Genomic DNA, 22,160 nt, shown 5'->3' with positions numbered 1-22,160 from the left:
ACAGTAAAAACAGACAATTGCTCTAAGTTTATTACAGTCTCCTTCTCTCCAAGGAGACAGGTAGTCCAAGAGACAAAATAAAACAATGCATTTATGTACCATAACTATGCTAAGTATGGTGGCTCAGCTGGCGAAGAATTCGTCTGCATTGCAGGAGACTTGGGTTCAATCCCTGGGTTGGGAAGATCTCCTGAAGAAGGGAATGGCTAATCACTCTAGTATTCTTGCCTGGAGAATTCCATTATAGTCCATGGGGTTGCAAAGAGTCAGACAAGACTAAGCGACCTTCATTTTCACTTTCATAATAGGAATTTAGAAAATGGAAACAGCTGGAGGACTATCCACCACTTGCTGACAACGACAAGGCCTTTGTATAAACACATTCAATGCTTTATAAACATACTACTTTCAATCTTCACTGCCTATATGGCTGTCACTGTACCCATTTTACAGATACAAAATTGAGGCTTAAAAAGGTTAGGTAAGTTTCTCAAGGTCTCAGGAAAGTATCTGAGGTGACCTAGCTGATTTTGGTATCTTAACCTCACCCACTGATTCTACATTTTTTCTAGGGAAAAAGGAAGGTAGGAAGCCAATGTGTGAGTGTGTGTGTGGCAAGGCATGTGCTATCTGGTTATTATCTTTTATCAAGAGAACAACAGCTCTCCCAGAAATCTTACCTGGTAGAAGTGCAGAACTAGATGTGTGGATAGCAGGGGAGAGACTTTACCTGAGCATATTGCAACACCTCAAATAATTGGAGCTCTTTTAATAAGCAAAGAGGGGAGAATAGACATTTAATAGACAACCAGAAGAATCTGCCAAACTGGGCACCTTACATGTGTGATGGCAGAATGCTGGTGTGAGATTGCTAGAGTCTGAACTAGGATTTTGGAAGCTGAATTAGAAGAAAATAAAAAGATCCAAGAAGATTAAAAAAAAAAAACAAACTCACTTGGAGATAGGCTGTATAGAGGTCCTGAAAAAGGAGGGATGAAAAATGTTTCCAAGGAAAATGGAAGTGTGATGTACAGTGTAAAAGCAGGTTTCACTGGACTGATGGTGGGGAAGGTTTTGTATATATTGAGTGATGGTAGAACCCCAACGGGATATGCCCTCTGAGTTGGCACCAATCACCTGATTGCAAAGAATTAGTCAGGGCTGGTGGCAAATTAGCCTCAAAATGACTGTGTAGGGACTTCCCTGGTGGTCCAATGGTTAAGAATCTGCCTGCCAATGCAGGGGACATGGGTTCAATCCCTGGTCTGGGAAGATCCCACATGCTGAGGGGCAGCTAAGCATGTGTGTCGCAACTACTGAAGCCCGATGCCTATATAGCCTATGCTCTGCAACAAGAGAAGCAGCCACGATGAGAAGCCCGTGCACCTCAACGAAAAGTAGCCCCTGCTTGCTGCAACTAGAGGAAGCCCCAGTACAGCAACAAAGACCCAGAGCAGCCAAAAATAAATAAATAAAAAAATTTTAATGGTATTGTAGGGATGATGAGTTTCTCAGAGCAGAGAGCCTAACAGAAGCCAAACAGGGTCCAAGGAGCTTTGAGGAGCATTCGCATTTAGATAAGGGGAAGGAAGTGAGCTGGTAACGCCAGAAACAACAAAAAAACTTTTGCTAGGAGTTCACAAGAGAATCAGGAAAGCAGACTTTCACAGAAGACTGGGCTGGAGGGAGTTTGGGGGTGGGGGCGGGGGTTAACTGTCCCAGGCAGCCCAGGAGTTAAAGAGGAAGAGGGTGAAGGAAGACCCCTGTTTGGCAAAAGCAGATAATGATTATCTGGGGGCACAACACGGACAGAAATGGAGAAGCCAAAAGATGTTTGTTTTTCTCAGTGGTGGCCCTTCAGAAGTACCTTGGAATGACCAATGGTTTCATCATATCCCCTATTTTATTTTGTGAGACTGAGAGCTTTCAAAATTTTGTCATTCTCACCTAGCAGCAACTTTTATAAAACTGAATGTTAGTGAATTACACCACTGCTATTCTCCTAACATAGCAGAAAACTAATATTTTTATAAGACTGCATGGATTAGGGTAACGGGCAGACCAAGAAGAAACACTTCTTGGTTCCCTTCTAAGATCATTCACCTGTTCCAGCCCTAAAAAGCTTTCCCACACACTCTATGACCACTTCAAAGGCCTCGAACTCCCCAAAGTCCAGTTGCCTTTGAAGTCTTTGAAGTGTCAGTGGGAGAATGTGGAGCATTTGAGACAAAAAAAAAAAAAAAATGCCTTCCGGTCATCTGAGTGCCAAGTCTCTGTCACCACTTCTTGAGACTAAAGGCTACTTTTTATTTTTAATTTTATTTTATTGTTAAACTTTACAAATTGTATTAGTTTTGCCAAATATCAAAATGAATCCGCCACAGGTATGTGATGGAAAGAAGCATCCTCCTGAGCTCTTGACGCCACAAGGACAAGGGCCCAGGGTGGCAGAAAAGCTATAGTCCTTGATTTGCCAGGATGCGGGTTATTTACAGGTTTTAAACATTCTATTCAAATAATTTTCCCATAAGATGAAAACAATGAGTCATTCGACAAACAGAGATACTGCCAATGGCCTCCTCCTTCAAGCCTTCAGAAACTCAGCAGTGTTTCTCAAAAGGTGTAAGATTCCCAAAATCCTGTTATGTAAAATGACTCTAGGTAATATACAAATGGACATTGGATTAGTCAGCTTAGGTTAAGTTTGGATGCAGTAACCAATGACATGAAAGAAAAATCTCAGTGGCTTAGAATAATAAACATTTATTTCTCACTCACATACATGTAAGTTACCAGGTGGTTTCAGGTCTGCCTCCTGTTTTCTTTATTTCAGGACCAGGTTAAAGCCCCCAATTTTTTTTTTTTTCCTGTTTTCAACCTTATTTTATTTATTTATTTATTTTTTAAATTTTATTTTATTTTTAAACTTTACATAATTGTATTAGTTTTGCCAAATATCAAAATGAATCCACCACAGGTATACATGTGTTCCCCATCCTGAACCCTCCTCCCTCCTCCCTCCCCATACCATCCCTCTGGGTCGTCCCAGTGCACTAGCCCCAAGCATCCAGTATCGTGCATCAAACCTGGACTGTAAAGCCCAAATCTTATCTGAGTCTTGAGGCAGGAAGAAGGAAGCATGTAAGTCCAGAGAATGCCCGTAAATTGTCTGCTCGGGAGCACCACCCGTCCCTAGCCACTGCCGGTCACATGGCCAAGCCTGACCTCAATAGGGCTGGAAATACACAGAATCCTTCCTAGCAGAGTGGGGCTCTGAAGGGTGCAGTACTGAGCATTTTGGACAAATCATTTTAATTGTAATATATCTGTCTTCAGTTCAGTCACTCAGTTGTGTCTGACTCTTTGCGACCACATGGACTGCAGCACGCCAGGCTTCCCTGTCCATCACCAACTCCCAGAGCTTACCCAAACTCATGTCCATCGAGTCAGTGATGCCATCCAACTATCTCATCCTCTGTCATACCCTTCTCCTCCCATCTTAATGTATATTATAAAAGCACAATTAGATAGATGATTTCACAGGTGATTTTTCAAAATATTTAAGTGGAAACATGAATCAATTGAAGGGTGATTTTACGTAAACAGTGCTGCTGCTGCTGCTGCTGCTAAGTCACTTCAGTCGTGTCCGACTGTGTCCAGCCGCATGGACTGCAGCCTACCAGGCTCCTCCGCCCATGGGATTTTCCAGGCAACAGTACTGGAGTGGGTTGCCATTGCCTTCTCTGAAACAGTGCTACATTTGCTATAAAAATATGACAAAAGTTATGAGAGTCATGTGCAAATGACTAGAGTCTGCAAAACAATACATTAAAATGTCAGGTTTTTTTTTTTCCCCTGTTAAGTACATTAAACATGACTGACTCATTTGTTGATTGAGAAACCAGCCATGACACAGGATCCTTATCAGACACACTGGAGATTGTCCACTTATACTTATTTTTTCAAGATTCAGTTATTCATTTGATTTTTGGCTGTGCTGGGCCTCCATTGCTGTGTGCAGGCTTGGTCTGGCTGTGGCAAGTGGGGGCAACTCGCTTGCTGCGGAGCACGGGCTCTAGAGCACTGGCTTAGTAGCTGCGGCTCACGGGCTTAGTTGCTCGTGGCATGTGGGATCTTCCTGGACCAAGGAATCGAACCTGTCCCCTGCACTGCAAGGCAAATTCTAAACCACTAGACCACCAGGGAAACCCCACGTCCATCTGTACTTCAGATAGATACAGAGGGCGTTATGGGCTGAATTGTGTCTCTCTAAAATGTGTATGGTGAAGCCCTAACCCGCCATGTGATTATATTTGGAGATAGGGCTATTAAGGAGACAATTAAGGTTAAATGAGGTCATAAGGGTGGGTCCCTAATCTAACAGGGCGGGTGCCCCTTTAAGAGAAGAAAAAGATACCATAGCTCTGTCTCTCTGAGCATAGAGAAGACACAGCAAGAAAATGACTGTCTACAAGCCAAGAAGAGAGGTCTCACTAGAAACTCAATTTTCCGAAATCTTGATCTTGGTTTTCTAGTCCCCAGAAATGGGAGAGTACAGATTTCTGTTGTTGAAGATAGCCAGCCTGTGGTGTTTTGTTGTTGTAGCTGATGCAGAGAATAATATTAAATAAGCATTTATAGAGCAAAAAATTCTGTCCAAAAGTATTATACCAGAGCCTATGGAGGATCCAGAGATAAATTGTATGTGTGTCCTATCCTCAAGGGAAGTGAAAACACATACATAAATCATGATGCAAGTAGAAAGACAACGATGGACAAAATTATATTGTAGAGAGAATGAGCGGGATTATGGAAAGCATCATGGCAGACATGCATTCTGCGTTTGGATAGAGTATGCATACATGAGGTAAAGGAAAGATCCACATAGAGGGAGTAGAGGACACAGAGGCAAAGAGACGCAGAAGCTTGGGCCAGGATGTGGAGTCATAGAGGAAAACATTAGGAGGATCATTGGAACCATCTAATGAAGTGTATGAGAGATGGTAAATCCCATAACAGAATGCATGATTTTTATTCTGTAGGTACTTTGAGAACACAGCCCGCCACACCCAGTTTAAGCTGGAGAGTGCCTTTGATCAAATTTGGAGCTTACAAGAGGATCTTTTTGCTGTGACAGGAGTGAACTGGATGAGGGAGAGAGGTTTGGTAAAGGAAAGAGCCAAGAAAAGAAGGCAGGAAGGAGGGAGAGAAGAAAGGGTCTAGATAGGAAACTTAACAGTTTCCAGGTGAAAGGTGAAGAGGACCTGCTCTAGGGCAGTAGGTATAGAGTAGATGGAGACAAGACGTAAAGCAGATTGATATCAGGAAGAGGGAAAAGAATAAGAGGTGATACTGGAGTAGGAACCACACAGCCAGACACACCCTGAAACAGTGATTCTTAAACTCTCTTGATTGTTGAGTGTGTGGGTCCATGTGTGTATGTGTGTGTGTGTGTGTGTTTCTGTGGGGAGGGTCAGGATATTTTCCAAATGGGTCCTAATTCAAGGGAGCTTGTTTTGTGTTAGTCATTCAGTCGTGGCAAGAGTCAGAAAAATATGCACACACATACACACATGGACACGTATGCTCAACATTTTACCTTCAAGTGGTTCATAGACCCTCTGAAGTCTATCTGTGGACTCCTGGTTACGAAACCCTAGAAACTTGTTGACTCCTTAGTTTCCTGACACTGGATTATTTTCCTATGATTATCTTTCCTCCTACAATTGGAAAAGGGTCTGTAGTGTTCTGGAATTTGAAGAATCTGATTAATTAAGATGTTGCTCCCTTCATCCTCTCATTTGTACATTTCCCTATAGCTGTGTCAAGTCAGTGCACAAAGTCACCCATAAGACAGAGCCAGTAGTCTTTCAGAAAGATGGCAAAGGAGGTCGCAGGGGTTAGCCAGCAATCCAGAAAATCACCGGCCATCGCCTTGGGAGTGAGGGTCCGCAGAGCAGAGGAAGAAGCAGCAGCTGGGAAAGAGAAGGTAGGCAAGGCTCTAAAGTGAGCTCAGGTCACTTATTTGACTACTGTTGGGAAATAAAAATGGGATGAAGAGGAAATGAAGTGATCACCTAAGGTAAATCAGAGCCTTCCAGCCAATTAGCCTGTGTAAGCCTGAGTACCAGTGCCCTATCACCCCAGCACCCATCCCCACATCAGCCAGAGATGTGAGCCATCAGGTCCCACTGTCTCCCCTTGACATGGTGTCTTCAGGTATTGTTAATCACAGTGTAAGAACCTACAACCATCTCTTTGGCTGCTGAATGCCTTCATGTCTGGCCTCATGTTAAAATCATACAGGGATCTTAGAAGGAAAAATGAGATGTTAAGGCTCCACCCCAGGCTTCCCTGGTGGCTCAGCTGGTAAAGAATCTGCCTGCAATGCTGGTGACCTGGGTTCGATCCCTGGGTTGGGAAGATCCCTGGAGAAAGAAACAGCTACCCACTCTAGTATTCTGGCCTGGAGAATTCCACAGACTATTCCATGGGGTCGCAAAGAGTCGGACACGACTGAGTGACTTTCACTCACTTCAGGCTCCACCCCAGACTAATTGAAACCTAACTTCTGCACATGGCCCCAGACATCTGTATTTTTTCCAATCATTCCAGGTGATTCTAATGCACAGTCAAGATGAGAAAACTGAGCTGAACTCTCCACGTGTACTGAAGAGCCATCAAATGCTCTGTTGGTTGAAGATCTGGAGTGAATCCTGTCCAATTCTCTATGGGGGCATCTACTGCACTTCTGGATTTCAGTAAACTGAGAGTGTTCTTTTCTAATTTTTTTAAGTTAAGGGAAATAAGTGTTTTTGCATAGAATACAAATGCACTCATGTATCTGGAAGGAAATACAGTAAAATGTTAAGAATATTCATTTGGGGGTAGTAAGATTACAATGCCAGGATAGTTGAAGTACCATGCTGTATACCTGAAACTTATGTAAAACTTTAAAAAAAAAAGAAAAAGATTTTAAAATTCTAGGTAATTTTTAATCATTTTGCTTTTATGTTACATTTTCTATAGGGATGTTGTACTAAATGTTACCTTTTTAAAGGGACCATGTGTGTTTGAGCAAAGCTTAAGGAAGTACTAATACGATTTAGAAAAAGACCAGGAATAATTTTTAACATGAAAGTGTAGGGAACCCCAGAATCTAATTATGTTCTAAGGAGAGACCCCTGCTAGAAAGATATTTTTGAGTCCAAATCAGGTAAAGTTTGGGTGAAGTTGGGGAAACAAAAAAGGAAGTAAAAGAAAACAGAAGGAGAAATCTTAAGAAAGGATGTGATAGAGGGTGGGACAAATTGAGGGAGTGGCATTGACATGTATAAACTACAATGCATAAAATAGATAGCTAATGGGAAGCTGCTTGTGTAACACAGGGAACTCAGCTTGCTGCTCTGTGATGACCTAGAGGGCTGGGATGAGGTGCAGTGGGGGGAGGCTCAAGAGAGAGAGGAGACCTGAGTGGTCCAAAATGGAGGCGAGGGTGGATGTGAAAAGACAGAGTTTTAAAGACCAACTCTTGAAAATAAGGGGGCTCTCAAGAACAAAAAAATTCCTCCTAAATGTGATGGAGTTTTTGAACCAGAGGTCAGTGGATGGTTTGACAACCACAAGATATGTTTGGAATCCTAAATTGAACACCGAACACGGAAAATGAATTAATCGAAATCCTCAAAGAGAATAGCTCATTCATCTCAATGCTTCCCTCCATCAAAAACAAGCTGATGAAACATAAAGTTCGGCACTGGTGAAAGGATTTGCTAAAGCCAGACTGGAGAGAATAGTTGAAATGACAAGAGGCGTTTAGGTGGGTAAATAGAATGTGAAGATGGGCAGGGAAGAGAGATTTTTTTTCTAAGTCTGATGGCCATTATTTTACTCTTTAATTATCGCATAGGTATCTGGCATACATCTAGTTTGAGTAAGAAAATTCCAGTAGAAAATACAGAAGCAACAAGAAAAGTTAACGCTGACAGCTTTATCCTTTGAAGTTTAAATCTGAGCCATCAGCAATTCACAATCATCGCCCTGACCAATGACTGATTCCTTTTTCTGAGCCTTGTCCTTTTGACACGAGTGGCACAAACACGACTTTTAACCCAGTTAGAGCAGCTCTCTAGATGCCATTTTCCGTCCTTGCACAGAGGGAACGCTTGCTGAAAGCTGACACTTCACCTCCCAGAAGACCAAACAACGTTTGTGGTCTTTGGGCACCCTCGTCCCCTGAGACGCTCTCCCTTGTCACTGAGTTGTCAGGAGCTGTCCTCTGCTGACGTTTGGACTGCCAACCTCTCCGGATCAGCACAGACCAAAGTTAATTGGTGCTAAGGAGCTCTCCTGACTCTCCTGGCTACCTCAGATTAAAAAAGTGCCCAGTGCCCCTTTAAAAGTCCCTCCATAGAGGACCGTGCCCCTGCCCTGTCCCCCCAGAAGCCCACCTTTTGGTCAGTCCTGGGGGTTACCAACCCCCTCTCAATGCTCAATATTGTTCGGAAAACGCCCTGTGTGAATGAACAGATGGAAAGGGTAAGTTTTATTTTTTTTAACTCAGTACTTTGTAGAAAGCACTTTGGGGGGAAACCAGATCATTTCTTTTTATAACCTGGTCTAGCAGCGGGTTCCCTTATTGCCGCACATCAACATATCATTACAGAATTCAGATGTGACTGCATTCTCTTTGTTGTCTTCTGTGAACATGATGGACATCCCCGGCTACAGGACTGGCAATGACATTGACCTCTCAGGTGCCACTTAAACCCTTTAACATTTTCTCAACCATCTGATTATCTCTTCTCTCTTTAAACATCTTCATTAACGGCAAGCTTGTTATATTCCAATATGCTCTGGTTCTGGGCAGCTGTGATGCTGAAAGTCTCTCCTTCCCAGTGCCTCCGAATCTGAGGTGGGTGCCCTTGTCTAGATTTTTCCTTCACTTTGGTGACTGCATCCTGACATTTACTTCTTTGCCTTGTAATTGTTCAGTAGCTTCTGGGGTTCCACCCCTGTCTTCCCCGTGATTAGAAGAGGACAAGCACCATGTCCCTCCGCAACATGGCATCCTTAGCTTAGAGCACAGAACCCTTCCTTACAAGGTAATTAGGAGCCGTCTGTCAAATGACTAAATAAATAAATGGTGTGCATGGGTCAGCATCCTTGTGCTTACCAGATAAGACTAGAGGAGAGTATTGGCGACAGCTGTTTAAACAATACACAGCAAATGTGTGAGCAGCTGCTAAGTGCCTTCTGCTTCTGGTGTCTTCATTTTCCCATCTATATGGGAGGGGATTAAACTTCACTCTTCCCTATCAGGGGCATTTCTAATCCTTCCCAGGGTGTGTGTGGAAATATGAGGGGGGAGCATTGTTTGTCACAAGGCTTTTTCACATGATTGCTCCAGGCCGAGGCCAGGGATTCACAATGTCCTGCAATATCTGGGACAGTCTAGCATAATAAAGAATTGCTCACTCCCCCACCCCTACTGAGCCCCATTGAGAACCACTCAGATGCAATCCAGGCTTTGAGTCAGGACTTGGATTCTAATCTGCCACCAACTAGCTCTATGACCTGGTGCATACTGATTCACCTCCCTGTGCATTAATTTCCTCACCTGTCACATGAGGGTAAAAAAAGATGCCTGATGTTTTTACTTCTCTGGGTAAAATCAAATAATGATGGTGAACGCCCTGCAAAAAATGTCAGAGTGCCATACATATATGAGGTCTTATTGCAGTTACATGAGGAGTCTAGCAATTGAGCCAGTATTTCTAAAAGTAGAAGGGATTATCCATAGAGTCCTGCCCGAGACTGTTAGGAAAATTAAATAAATTGTCTTGTTTAGGCTTCAGAGACAAAGCAGAATGGGTCTTTGACCTTGCTTCTAACCTGCCTGGACACTGCCCTCACTAGGAGTGACTGGGAGTGACTGCTGCTCTGTGTGCAAGATTTGCAGCACCTTAGATAAGATGGGAGAGGAATCTTGAGATTGTTGAGCCCCTGAAAGGGGCCTGGCCAACCAAGCCCTGGGCTTTGCAACATTCCAAGGTTTTTTTTGGGGGGCGGGGGGGCGGGGCGGGGCAGGGGGAATTCAAAATCACTGCAGATGGTGACTGCAGCCATGAAATTAAAAGATGCTTTCTCCTTGGAAGAAAAGATATGACCCACCCAGACAGCATATTAAAAAGCAGATACATTACTTTGCCAACAAAGGTCCATCTAGTCAAAGCTATGGTTTTTTCCAGTAGTCATGTGTGGATGTGAGAGTTGGACTATAAAGAAAGCTGAGCACTGAAGGTTTGATGCTTTTTAACTGTGGTGTTGGAGAAGACTCTTGAGAGTCCCTTGGACTGCAAGGAGATCCAACCAGTCCGTCCTAAAGGAAATCAGTCCTGAATATTCATTGGAAGGACTGATGTTGAAGCTGAAACTCCAATAATTGGGATACCTAATGTGAAGAACTGACTCATGGAAAAGACCCTGACGCTGGGAAAGATTAAAGGTGGAAGGAAAGGGGGAGAAAGAGGATGAGATGGTTGGATGGCATCACTGACTCGATGGACATGAGTTTGAGTAAGCTCTGGGAGGTGGTAATGGACAGGGAAGCCTGGCGTGCTGCAGTCCACGGGGTTGCAAAGACGTTGACTGAGCAAGACATGACTGAGCAATTGAACTGAACTGACTAAAGTTTTACAAGACAAGACAAAGAGCATTAACATGAAACCAAGCTTGCAATTTGGTCACAGATTGATGACAATATCCGTTTACATCCATCCTGGGATTATAAGCAGGAACCTTGAACTGCAGTTTTTGAAATGTCGCCCATGGAGTGGATGTACTGCCTGGGACCTTTTCCCAGTTGAGACTCCAGATGTGCTGTGACATGGGACTTCCCAGCGCTGATTAAGTCTGGTGGTGGTTATTGGTTTAGTCACTAAATTCTGTCTGACTCTTGCGACCCCATGGACTGTATCCCGCCAAACTTCTCTGTCCATGGGCTCTCCCAGGCAAGAATATTAAAGTCAGTTACCGTTTCCTTCTCCAGGGGATCTTCCCAACTGAGGGATCAAACCTGGTTCTCCTGCATTGTAGGAGAATTCTTTTACCAACCGAGCTAAGTTTGGATGTTGGTCTGTTTGATGATGTATACTCTGCTGTTTCTATTTCTCTTTTCTTTTAATGTTAGTATGTTGAAAGTAAGCTGCTGCTGCTGCTGCTGCTGCTGCTAAGTCGCTTCAGTCATGTCCGACTCTGTGCAACCCCATAGATGGCAGCCCACCAGGCTGCCCCGTCCCTGGGATTCTCCAGGCAAGAACACTGGAGTGGGTTGCCATTTCCTCCTCCAATGCATGAAAGTGAAAAGTGAAAGGGAAGTCGCTCAGTTGTTTCATAATCTCTAATAAATATCTGTATTATTTATTTTTATACAATGAGTGGCTTGTTTTTTTTTAACAAATCCTTTGACTCTGAGTCAAAAGTGGAAACTTTTGGCAAAACAGGGAGTGACACTTCTGATTGTGTACCCTGACCCTGACCTCATGGCCATTTCAACAGCACTGTTGTGATGGGAAGGAGAGGAGGAAAAGGAAGAAGGAAGGCAATGCTGACCAGAAGTACACACGTGAAAGGGGACACACTTCTCAGCCTGATTCTGGACTTTCCGCGGCTGGAAATCAGATCACACCTCTCTCTGGGTTTGAACCCTCCCATTGCACTGAGGATACTCTTTTGCCATGGCTCACAGGCAAAGTGACCTTCCTCTCCGGCCCCATCTCAAACTAACTCCCACCCTCAACCCTGGCTTTGGGGTGGATTTTTAAACTTTGTTTTATTCATGATTATCCCAAGTTATTTCTTCCTTTAGAACCTTGACTTATTTCCTCTGCCTAGTTCTCTAATTCTGGATTTCTGCATGGTTTGTCTTCCAGCTCATTATTCTGGTCCTGACTCAGTTTTCCCTCCTCTGGGACACTTATCTAAAATAGTCTCCTCCAGCTCCAAGCCCTGATCAGAAGCATCATGCCCCATTTTCTTAGCATTTGTCTTGCTGCCAAAGCTGTTTATTTTTATATATTTATTGGTTCACTTATTTACTTTCTGTCTCCTTTCAGCAGAATGTAATTTCCATAGGAGTAGAGACTTTATCTGCTTGTTCACCACTCTCACCACAATGTTTAGAGTAATGTCTGGCACACAGTAAATACTTAACATATATTTCCTGAATAGAGGGATGGATGTATGGAAGGGAGGATGAATGAGTGGATGAATGGGTGGGTGGGTAGATGGGTGGGTGGGTAGATGAGTATGTGGATGGGTGGGTGAGTAGATGGGTGGGTGGATGGGTGAATGGATGGATGGATGGGTAGAAGGATGGGTGGGCAAGTGGGTGGATGGATGGACGAATTCTTTAGAAAGCTGTTCCAAATTGAACAGCACTAAACAATGGCCATGGGCCACACACATTCTCTTCTCAGCAATACGCAGTGAGGGAGTGGAATGGGTGGTCTGCTTACTTTGTAGTGAAGAAACCCCATGGCCCAAAAGTCTTTGGCAGAAAGTAGCATACACGGCCGGCTGACTCCAAGTTATTCCAGTGGCAAACACCTGGAAATTGAGAAAAAGATTTCAGATATTCCTGGTATCTGTTATAGACTTTTAGGATTTCCCTTTTTATTTTGCTTAACTGACATGTTCCTAGAGAAATACATATAAATTAAAATTTTGCCCTTTTAGATGGAAAATTATTTAAAATTCAAGTTCTGGATGAACTCTGAAAATTTTAATCCTTCCTATTAAAAGATGAAAGATTTTCAATATTCTTTCTATGCCAGATGTATAGGAGGTATTTTGAAATCTGTTACCTCATAAGAACCTAAATCATAAGTTCTGATGTGCCCAGAAGATGAGACCGAGGTTCAGAGTGATTAAGAGGCTTGTCAAAGTTCTCACATCTGAATCTGAGTTCAAACTCATAACTGCTACACGTAATTCTGTGTTTTTTCCACAACACCACTGGGACACAGAAGGGAATCATTCCTAATTTACCTAAATTGTTGGTTAGAATTCTTGTATTTATGCTTTCTTAATGAGAGGCTCTCCAGAAATCCTTATGCCCCATCGCCCCCTCCTCCCTCCTGCTACGGTGGCTCTCGATTTCTACAACTCAGCTCCTTTACCTGCTGGCAGTGGTTTAGTACTAGGAACTATACTGACAACATCTAACATATGAGTATTCCTACTTGAGCTACAGATCATTTGTGTAGCAAGTCCCTTTGTGATAAAAATGAGGTACTTGGGAAGATTGAAAGCAATTTGGGTTTAAATCTTTGTTGGCTTTGTGAGCCAGGGCGAATCAGCAAATGGATAAACATGTGCCTTCCTTAAAACTTGTACCCAAAAATCACTAGGCAAAAATCAAACCTCCAAAAATAGAATAGTTGGGTTGCAAATCCCTAAAACAACAATTACATTGTCTGCAAGTTCTGGCCATACATTATTAATAGATTTTTAGAGAAAGGGTTTTAGCAAATGCACGTTTTATGGTTTTGACTTCAAACACAAATACTTTAGAGATGTTTCAGGTTGAATTTCTTCACTGGATGGGTTTTGGCAGGTGAGAGGTGAAGTGGTAGCTGGGACTCAAGAGATTAGCTCTATTTTATTTTGGAATTCAGATTTTGTTGAATGTTTATATAAATACAATAATGTAGACTTTAGAGCTAATGTAAATGTCATATTCTTTTTAAGCTGACTCTGCACCCTTGCTTTCATTCCTCCTTGGCAGTCCTGTTCAGAATTCCAGCAGCATTCAGAGTGGGGAGGCAGTGTGGTGTAGTGAGATGAGTGCTGGGGTCACCTAGCCTGTAACCTGGGCACCCCGCATTATATCAAAAGTGTTGAAGTGTTGTGTTCAAATCATGGCTCCACCCCTCATTAGCTGTGTGACCCAGTACAATTTGCTTAACCTCTCTGAGCCTCAGTTTTCTTAACTGTAAAATGGAGACAATAGTGCCTACTTCAAAATATCATTGCAAGAATAAATGAGATGATATGTGTGAAAATGCCTGGAATGGTCTGAGACCTTGGGGTCATCCCTTATTTTGCCAATTATGGAATAGAAAATATTGGTGTGTCTATTGGTATGTAGACAATGCAATCTTACGTTTGTCAAACTTTTTTATAAATTGGGTGCATAGGTTCCTGTTGGACTCATCCAAGGACAGTCTTTGGAATGTATGTGCATGTGTCTGCACCTGCATGCTATCTGGGAGAAAGATAAAATTGTGATACTTGGAGAAATGATTAAGAGTATGAGCTCCTTGGACAGACTACTTTGGTTTAAGTCCTTGTTCTGCCGTATGGCCTTGGGCAAGTTCCCTAACCTCTCTGTGCCACAGTTTCCTATCTATAGAAGAGGGAAATAACTTAGGGGTGCTGTGAAGATTCATTGGGTTAATATATGTATATTTAGTAGCAGCTATTTTTATTTAACCTTATATTCGTGCTTGGGCTGGAAATAGAGCTCTCTTTGGTTTTTAAGTCCCCAAGCCAATAGCTATGTTCTCCATTTCTAGGATCAGTTAGACATGGCAGAGGAGAAAACTGTGGCAATGAAAACAACAGATTCCAAGGAGGCTTGTGCCCAAGGAGGTGCCAGGGCAATGAGGCATGAAGGGCACAGGTAGTAGGAAAGAAGCTGAGCCTGGAGAGGTACAGCAAGGAGGGTGGGGAGGAAGCAACAGTACACAGCAGTGCCGGGACCCATGGGCTGGGGTTACTCTCCACCTCCCTCTGATGACGCCTGCATTGAAGGCAGGATTTGAGGCTTGGGGTTTGGGGCTGTGGCAGATTTCCCAGGTCACCTACATGGACATTAGTCAGGCAGAGTGGAGGAAGCTTGTAGTTTCTCCTGTACAAATGTTTAGGCCTCTTTCTAGAGTACTGTGTTCCTAGAGCACTGGCTAGTGAGGAGGGCAGAGAGCTCCAGGGGGTGTGTTTCCCCAGGACCTGGAGGATTGAAGCCATCAGACCGCAGGACCATTAGCAGGTGACAATAAGGGTTAAGATAATGGAGAAGGGTGACTACACAAAGCTATGCCTTCAAAGCTCAAATCTATGTTTATAGATTTAATGCAGGAGACCCAGTTTCGATCCTTGGATCAGGAAGATCCCCTGGAGAAGGGAATGGCAACCCACTCCAGTATTCTTGCCTGGAGAATTCCATGGACAGAGAAGCCTGGTGGGCTACAGACCATGGGGTCGCAAAGAGTCAGACATGACTGAGAGACTAACACACAACACACAACACCACATGCTATTAAATGGGCTTCAGATGGTGCAGTTGGTAAAGAACCACCTGCCAGAGAAGGAGATGCAAGATATGCATTCTTGATCCCTGGGTCAAGAAGATCCCCTGGAGGAAGCAATGGCAACCCATTCCAGTATTCTTACCTGAAAAATTCCATAGACAGAGGAGCAGTTCATGAAGTTGCAGAGTCGGACACAACGGATTGCACACATATGTAATATTAAAAGTACGGAGTTCTGGGAAGTGGGGGCTTATCGTCATGCCAAATTTATTAGAAATGATAACATGGAATGGAAACACGTGACTTGTTTCATTGTCCGAACTTGGGAACCAGGCTTCTGCTATTTTCTCACTGTATAGTTTTAGGGGAAATTACTTAACTTCTCTTCTGACTCAGTTTCCTCTTTATTATGGGTGAATTGTGTTTCCCCAAATGCATATGTTGAAGCTCTAACTACAGTACCTCAGAATATGGCTGAATTTAGAGACAGGGCCTTTGCATAGATGATTCAGTTAAAATGGGGCCATCAGAACAGACCATGATCCAATCTGACTTGTGCCCTTATGATACCAGGAAATTAAGACTCAGACACCAGAGATGAGCAGGCACAGAGGGAAGACCATGTGAAGACGCACCAAGAGGGCTGCCATCTGGAAGCCAAGGAGAGAGGCCTTCGAGGAAACCGAACTGTGAACACCTTGATATGGATTTCCAGCCTCCAGAATTGTGAGAAAATTCATTTCTGTAGTTTCAGGCACCCAGTCTGTGTTGTTTTATCATGGCAGTCCTAGAAAATTAATATACTTGTCTATAAAAATGAAAGTTTAAAATAAGGCCAACCTTGGGGCTTCCACTGGGTGGTCCAGTGGCTGAGTCTCCGCACTCCCAATGCAGGGGGCCCAAGTTCGATTCCTGGTCAGGGAACTAGATCCCCCACACTACAACTAAAAGATTCCTGCATGTGGCAACCAAAGAATCGGCATGTCACAACAAAGATCGCAGACCCTGTACAGTGCAGCAACTAAGACCTGGAGCAGCCAAATAAATAGACACTAAAATAGTACCAACCTCTTGAGGTGGTTATGAACTTTAAAGAAGATATTCCATGGAAGGCACTTGCTACCTTGCCAGGGACATCGTTAACACTCAATAAGCATTAGCATTACAGAAGGTGCATCTGCAAGTTCTATTATATTGTGGGGGGTGGATGGGATTGGGAGAGGTTCTCCAAAATGCCTGATCCCCAGTATTTTTCTGCTATAATCTGTCCTCTTAATAAGTAAGAGTGACTGCTTCTTAATGATACCTATTATGTACTAAATGCTTATTAGATTTAGGGTCCTGTTTAGGATGAAAGCAACAGAAAAACATTACAATACTTAAATGAGATAAAATGTATCTCTCTCTCCTCTGCCAATTTCTGCAGGCAAACAATCCAGGGCAGTTATGATGCTCCATTATGTTAGGGAATTAAGCTCTTCTCTATTTTGTTAAATTGTCCTGTGTGGATTTCATTCACTAAGTCTTCTCATTGTCCAAGATGGCTACAGGACTCCCACCATTTCATCCCACTTTTATACAAGATGAAGGATGAAAAAATAAAGAAGTGCAAATTCTCACCTTAAAGACACTTCCAGGAAATTACCCATACCTCTTCCACTTGAATTTCTTTGGCCAGGACTTTGTCCCATGCCTACATTTAGCTGCCTCGGAGACTGGGAAATAATAATCTTTATTTATTTCAGATAGCGAAGAACCCGGCTGAAAATCCAAGATTATGGAGTGAGAAGAGACATTTGGTAACAATAATGGATCTTCTGTCACAGTGAAATGTGTATGGACTTATGAAATAGCCACCATTATTATGTTACCTTTGTCAGATGGGGAAGTTGAGGCTTGGTTTCCTCTTGAAGGGCCATAGCATCTAGGAAGTAGCCAGGATTTGATCTGATCCCCAGTATTTTTCTGCTATAATCTCTCCTTTTAATAAGTAAGAGTGACTGCTTCTCATACAATCAAGGGTCCTCAAGGTGATGGTGACAAGCTCCCCAAACCCGCACTGCCATCAGATGGGAGATTATCAAATTAGAGAGCCATCACTCAAGTCAGACATGAAGAAGAGTGTTTTATGTCTTACCACAACGATGCATGGAAACACATCTTGAAGAAAAGTCTAACATCATCTTGCCCTTCCTGGAAGATGCTCAGGGATGGGCAAGAGATAACTGCCTGGGGTTTGGGGATCCCCTCCCCTGAAAATTAGATTGCTGGTGAATTTGTAATGAGAAGGAAAGTGAAAGTGAAGTCACTCAGTCGTGTCCAACTCTTAGCGACCCCATGGACTGCAGCCTATCAGGCTCCTCCGTCCATGGGATTTTCCAGGCAAGAGTACTGGAGTGGGGTGCCATTGCCTTCTCCAATTAGAAGGAAAGGAGTATATATATGTATATGTGTGTGTATATATATATATATATATATATATACATATACATAAGTATATACACATACACATATATACATATATATATATATGAAGGAAAAATGACTGCTGGATCTGGCTAGCTTAAAGGTTTCCAGGGAGAAAAAAAAAGAAGTTGACAGAAAAGTTGAAGGAGTAAATGTTAGATTGGAATAGGAAAAAAAGCTTCCACAGAAAAGAAGTGCTGGAAAGTGAGGCCATTAACAAATGAAATGAAAGCTGGAGACTGGTTTTCAAGGGGAGAGTTTCCAGGCTACTTTTCTAGAAATGCTCATTTCTTTGTCTTTTTTATTCAGCTCATATACAGCTCAATATGTCCATTATGGAACATCTATTCTCTTACAGGCAAGTGGGCTAAATGGAAGGCATGAAAGAAATGTCACTCTGATGAATTGGACCAAGACTACAGCTCCAGGTAGCCCAGGAGACTGTATGGGGGATTGAGAGTGAGTGTCTCAGAAAAAGAAAATCTTGCCAACCTCAAGCCATCAATGAGGGCAAAAAACCAACAACAATGCCTTCAACTAAGAAAGGGTGGGTGGGGTGGAGCATGACTGAATCCCAACACTGTCAAGACAGATGGGCAAGACAGAACAATCAGAATCTTTCCTGAAAGCTGAGATCTTTGTTGGATTTTTATTTTAAAAGTTTTTTTTTTTTAATTGTTGAACTATGGTTGATTTACAATGTTGTGTTAATTTCTACTACACAGCAAAGTTATACAACATACATATTCTTTTCCATTATGGTTTATCACAGGATATCAAATATAGTCCCCTGTGCTATATAGTCAGAGAAGGCAATGGCACCCCACTCCAGTACTCTTGCCTGGAAAATCCCATGGATGGAGGAGCCTGGTGGGCTGCAGTCCATGGGCTCGCTAGGAGTCAGACACGACTGAGCGACTTCCCTTTCACTTTTCACTTTCATGCATTGGAGAAGGAAATGGCAACCCACTCCAGTGTTCGTGCCTGGAGAATCCCAGGGACTGGGGAGCCTGGTGGGTTGCTGTCTATGGGGTCGCACAGAATCGGACACGACTGAAGCAACTTAGCAGCAGCAGCAGCAGTGCTATATAGTAGACCTTATTGTTTATCCATTCTATATATAATATCAGTAGTTTGCATCTATTAATCCCAAACTCTCAATCCTTTCCTTCTCCACCTCCCCTTCCCCCTGGCAACCACAATTCTGTTCTCTATGTCTGTGAGTCTGTTTATGTTTCATAGATAAATTCATTTGTGTCATGGGCTCAGATGGTGAAGACTCTGCATGCAATGCAGGAGACCTGGGTTCAATTCCTGGGTCAGGAAGATCCCCTGGAGAAGGGAATAGCAACCTACTCCAGTATTCTTGCCTGGAGAATTTCATGGACAGAGGAGCCTAGTGGGCTACAATAAATGGGGTTGCAAAGAGTTGGACATGACTGAGCGACTAACACTTTACCTTAGAGTCCACATCTAAGTGACATTGTATGGTATTTGTCTTTCTCTAAGGGGTTCTTTAAAAAGGGCCTGACTAGTGTGTGCTTTCATTGGAGGAGAGAAATAGACACTGGGAATGATGTTCATTATGGAATGATGTTCCTCACATGCCAGGAATCCTTCAAATTCCTAATGGAATGTGGCGGTCTGATGTGGTCTGATGTGGTCTGAAGGATGGACAGCAGCCAGTATCCTTACATGGATCTGCCTCTGGTCCTGTCCTAGTATCTCATACCTTCCTGTGATAATCCTCCATTGGGCTAAAGTGTTGCTCATCCAAAGAGCCTGTTGAGAGGCAAAGATTCCCCCAAAGGGCAACCCATCAGCCCTGCAGTACCTTTAGCAGGCAAGTGATTCTTAGATTGTTGTTGTTGTTGTTTAGTTGCTAAGTTGTATCTGACTCCTTTGTGGCCCCATGGACTATAGCCCACCATCATCCTCTGTCCATAGGATTTTCTAGGCAAGAATACTGGAGTGGGTTGCCATGTACTTCTCGAGGGGATCTTCCTGACCCAGGGATCAAACTCGTGTCTCCTGCATTGACAGGTGGATTCTTTACCACTGAGCCCCCAGGGAAGCCTAGTTTCTTAGGTTAGAGGGCTTGAAGTTGGATAAGTAGACCTGACTGGAACATTAGCAGGGAGTAGGGAAAAAGGAGGGGCAGGGGAGGGGTCCTTAAAGGGAGAAGGATTAGGACCTTTGAGATGGGAGGGACTGGATGAGGGTGGGATCAGAGTTATAAATGGGAAACTGTGGGGGCTCCTGAAGGTTCCTATTTCTCCTCCCAAGTTCTGCCAGAGTTAGACACATTCTCATCTAAGGCTCTTATTCTCCCTCAAGCCCACTTATAAATTCACCTTGGGGTAGTCCCTGGAGAGGATATGCCTCACTTTCTTTTAATTATTAAAACAATAAAATAATAGCACAATCACTAAGCATTGGTTAATTTGGGATGGAAGTGATCATTATTCCTCTGAGAATCTAATGAAAATTATGCTTCAACTTCTCAAAAAATCATTTTATGCACAGCCACACAAAATATTATTTATTTTTACTTGATTTATGGACACTGTGGGAGCCCATCTCTGGATTCCATAAGAAGTATAGCCTCCTGGTCAAACTGCTCTGATTTATGTTTTAATAACTCTAACTGAGATTTTATTTTGCACATTTCTTTTAAGTCTTCTTCCATATGCATACATAATTGTTAACACACAATCATAATCTACATAAAATTTACATCTTCTACTTTATAAAATCTAACATTATCTTGTAAACATTTTTCTGTTTCTACATAGTCTTCATAATTATAAATTTGAATGAATGCATACTATTATATTGAATTGTTGCAACATAATTTTCTTAACTCTTCCTCAATGATTAGGTGTTTAAATGGCTTCTAATTTTGTAGTATAGATAATGCTGCATTGAATATCTTTATATATTTATCTTGCTTCTGTTGAATGCTTCTTTCCGAGACATTCCTTGGCGTGGCTTTACTGAATCTAAGATTAAGAGCATTTATACAGCTCTTGAAATATGATGTCACATTGGTTTCCCAAGGGGTTATAATTTTTGCTACAGCCAATAACATAGAAGTGTCCCAGTTTCACTACACCTTTTGCTATAATGGATATTGTTGGGGAAAATTTTTATTCTAATTTAATATTTGTCATACCATCCAGGGCACAGCCTGATATTAGGTTACCAAGGGGTGAAGCGGAGAATGAGAGGAATGGGTTGAGAGAGTGGGAAAGTCTGACTCTATAATGGGAATGGATAAAGCTTCTCTATTTTTAGAAAGAGCTGGATCCAGGCAGGAGATGTGCCTTAAGAAGAACATCTACTGACTTAGGAAACAGTGTATCCCCGTTTCCTGCCTGTTCAATCCCTTCTTAAGCCTTCACTTGTAAATTCCTCGAGTCAGAATGGAAACTGGGAGCTGAGCTTTGGTCAGGACCAACAGAGTTACCCTGGATTGTTTTATAAGGCACCTACCAAGGGCTTCCCTGGTAGCTCAGTGGTAAAGAATCTGCCTGCTAATGCAGGAGATATGGGTTTGATTCCTAGTCCAGGAAGATTTCCTGGAGAGGAAATGGCAACCCATTCTAGAATTCTTACCTGGGAAATCCCATGGACAGAGGAGCCTGGCGGGCTACAATCCATGGGGTCACAAAGAGTTGGAGATGACTTAGCAACTGAACAATAACAGCAGCATGTTAATGGTCTATCCTCATGGGCATGTGGTTCTCAAAAAATTGCCTTATGCTTGATAACAATGCTGTCCAACAGAAACATGCAGCTCACTGGTGGAATTTTTAATTTCATAGTAGCCACATTAAAAAAAAATAAACAGGTGAAATTAACCTGAGTAATGTATTTTTTTTAACCCATCATATCCAAAATACCAGCATGTCAACATGTAATCAATACAATCATTAATTGGATATTCTACATTCTTTTTTTCACACTGAATCTTCGAAATCTGTATACTTACAGCACATCCCAATTCCAATCAGCCATGTGTCCAGTCCTCACTATTGCATGTGATCCTGGCTTGAGTGCATCTCTGAGTGTCAGTGCCTCATGGGTGCGTGGGCTGCACCTTTTAATGTTTTGAGCTCTGGAAAGTCAAAACCACGCTCTTTATCAGGAAAGAGCACTTCATTAACAGTATAAACTGTCCTGGGTCAGATGGCTCACAGTGGTTGCAAGGGAGACCCTGGAAAATACTGGCCGTGGGCTGTGGTACTGCAAAATATATAGACGCAGGTCCCACTTTAAACACTGAAATAAGATTTTTGGGGGGAGTCTGGAAATCTGTATTTCTAAGTCAGATTTTTAATTATAGGTTTTAATATGATAATATATGGTACCTGTTAT

At 42.7% G+C, this 22,160-nt stretch overlaps 1 long non-coding RNA gene across 2 annotated transcripts in view; it reads right to left on the bottom strand.

The window, feature by feature from the left end:
* LOC112447081 (uncharacterized) overlaps nucleotides 1-21,950 on the bottom strand; it is a 62,193-nt gene extending 40,243 nt beyond the window's left edge. The window contains exons 1-2 of one of the 2 annotated variants that reach the window (XR_009494903.1): nucleotides 21,775-21,950; nucleotides 12,519-12,609 (exon numbers count right to left, since the gene is read on the bottom strand). This is a non-coding gene — a long non-coding RNA (uncharacterized lncRNA). The remainder of the gene's footprint in view (nucleotides 1-12,518; nucleotides 12,610-21,774) is intronic. The other variant, XR_009494902.1, reaches the window with a different exon arrangement.
* Between the last annotated feature and the right edge of the window lie 210 nt (nucleotides 21,951-22,160).

The sequence above is a fragment of the Bos taurus genome, chromosome 6 (assembly GCF_002263795.3).
Source record: "Bos taurus isolate L1 Dominette 01449 registration number 42190680 breed Hereford chromosome 6, ARS-UCD2.0, whole genome shotgun sequence".
In the NCBI taxonomy this organism is placed as follows: Eukaryota; Metazoa; Chordata; class Mammalia; order Artiodactyla; family Bovidae; genus Bos; species Bos taurus.
Note: the sequence above shows the minus strand (reverse complement) of the source record. Positions and strands in the feature narration are given on the sequence as shown.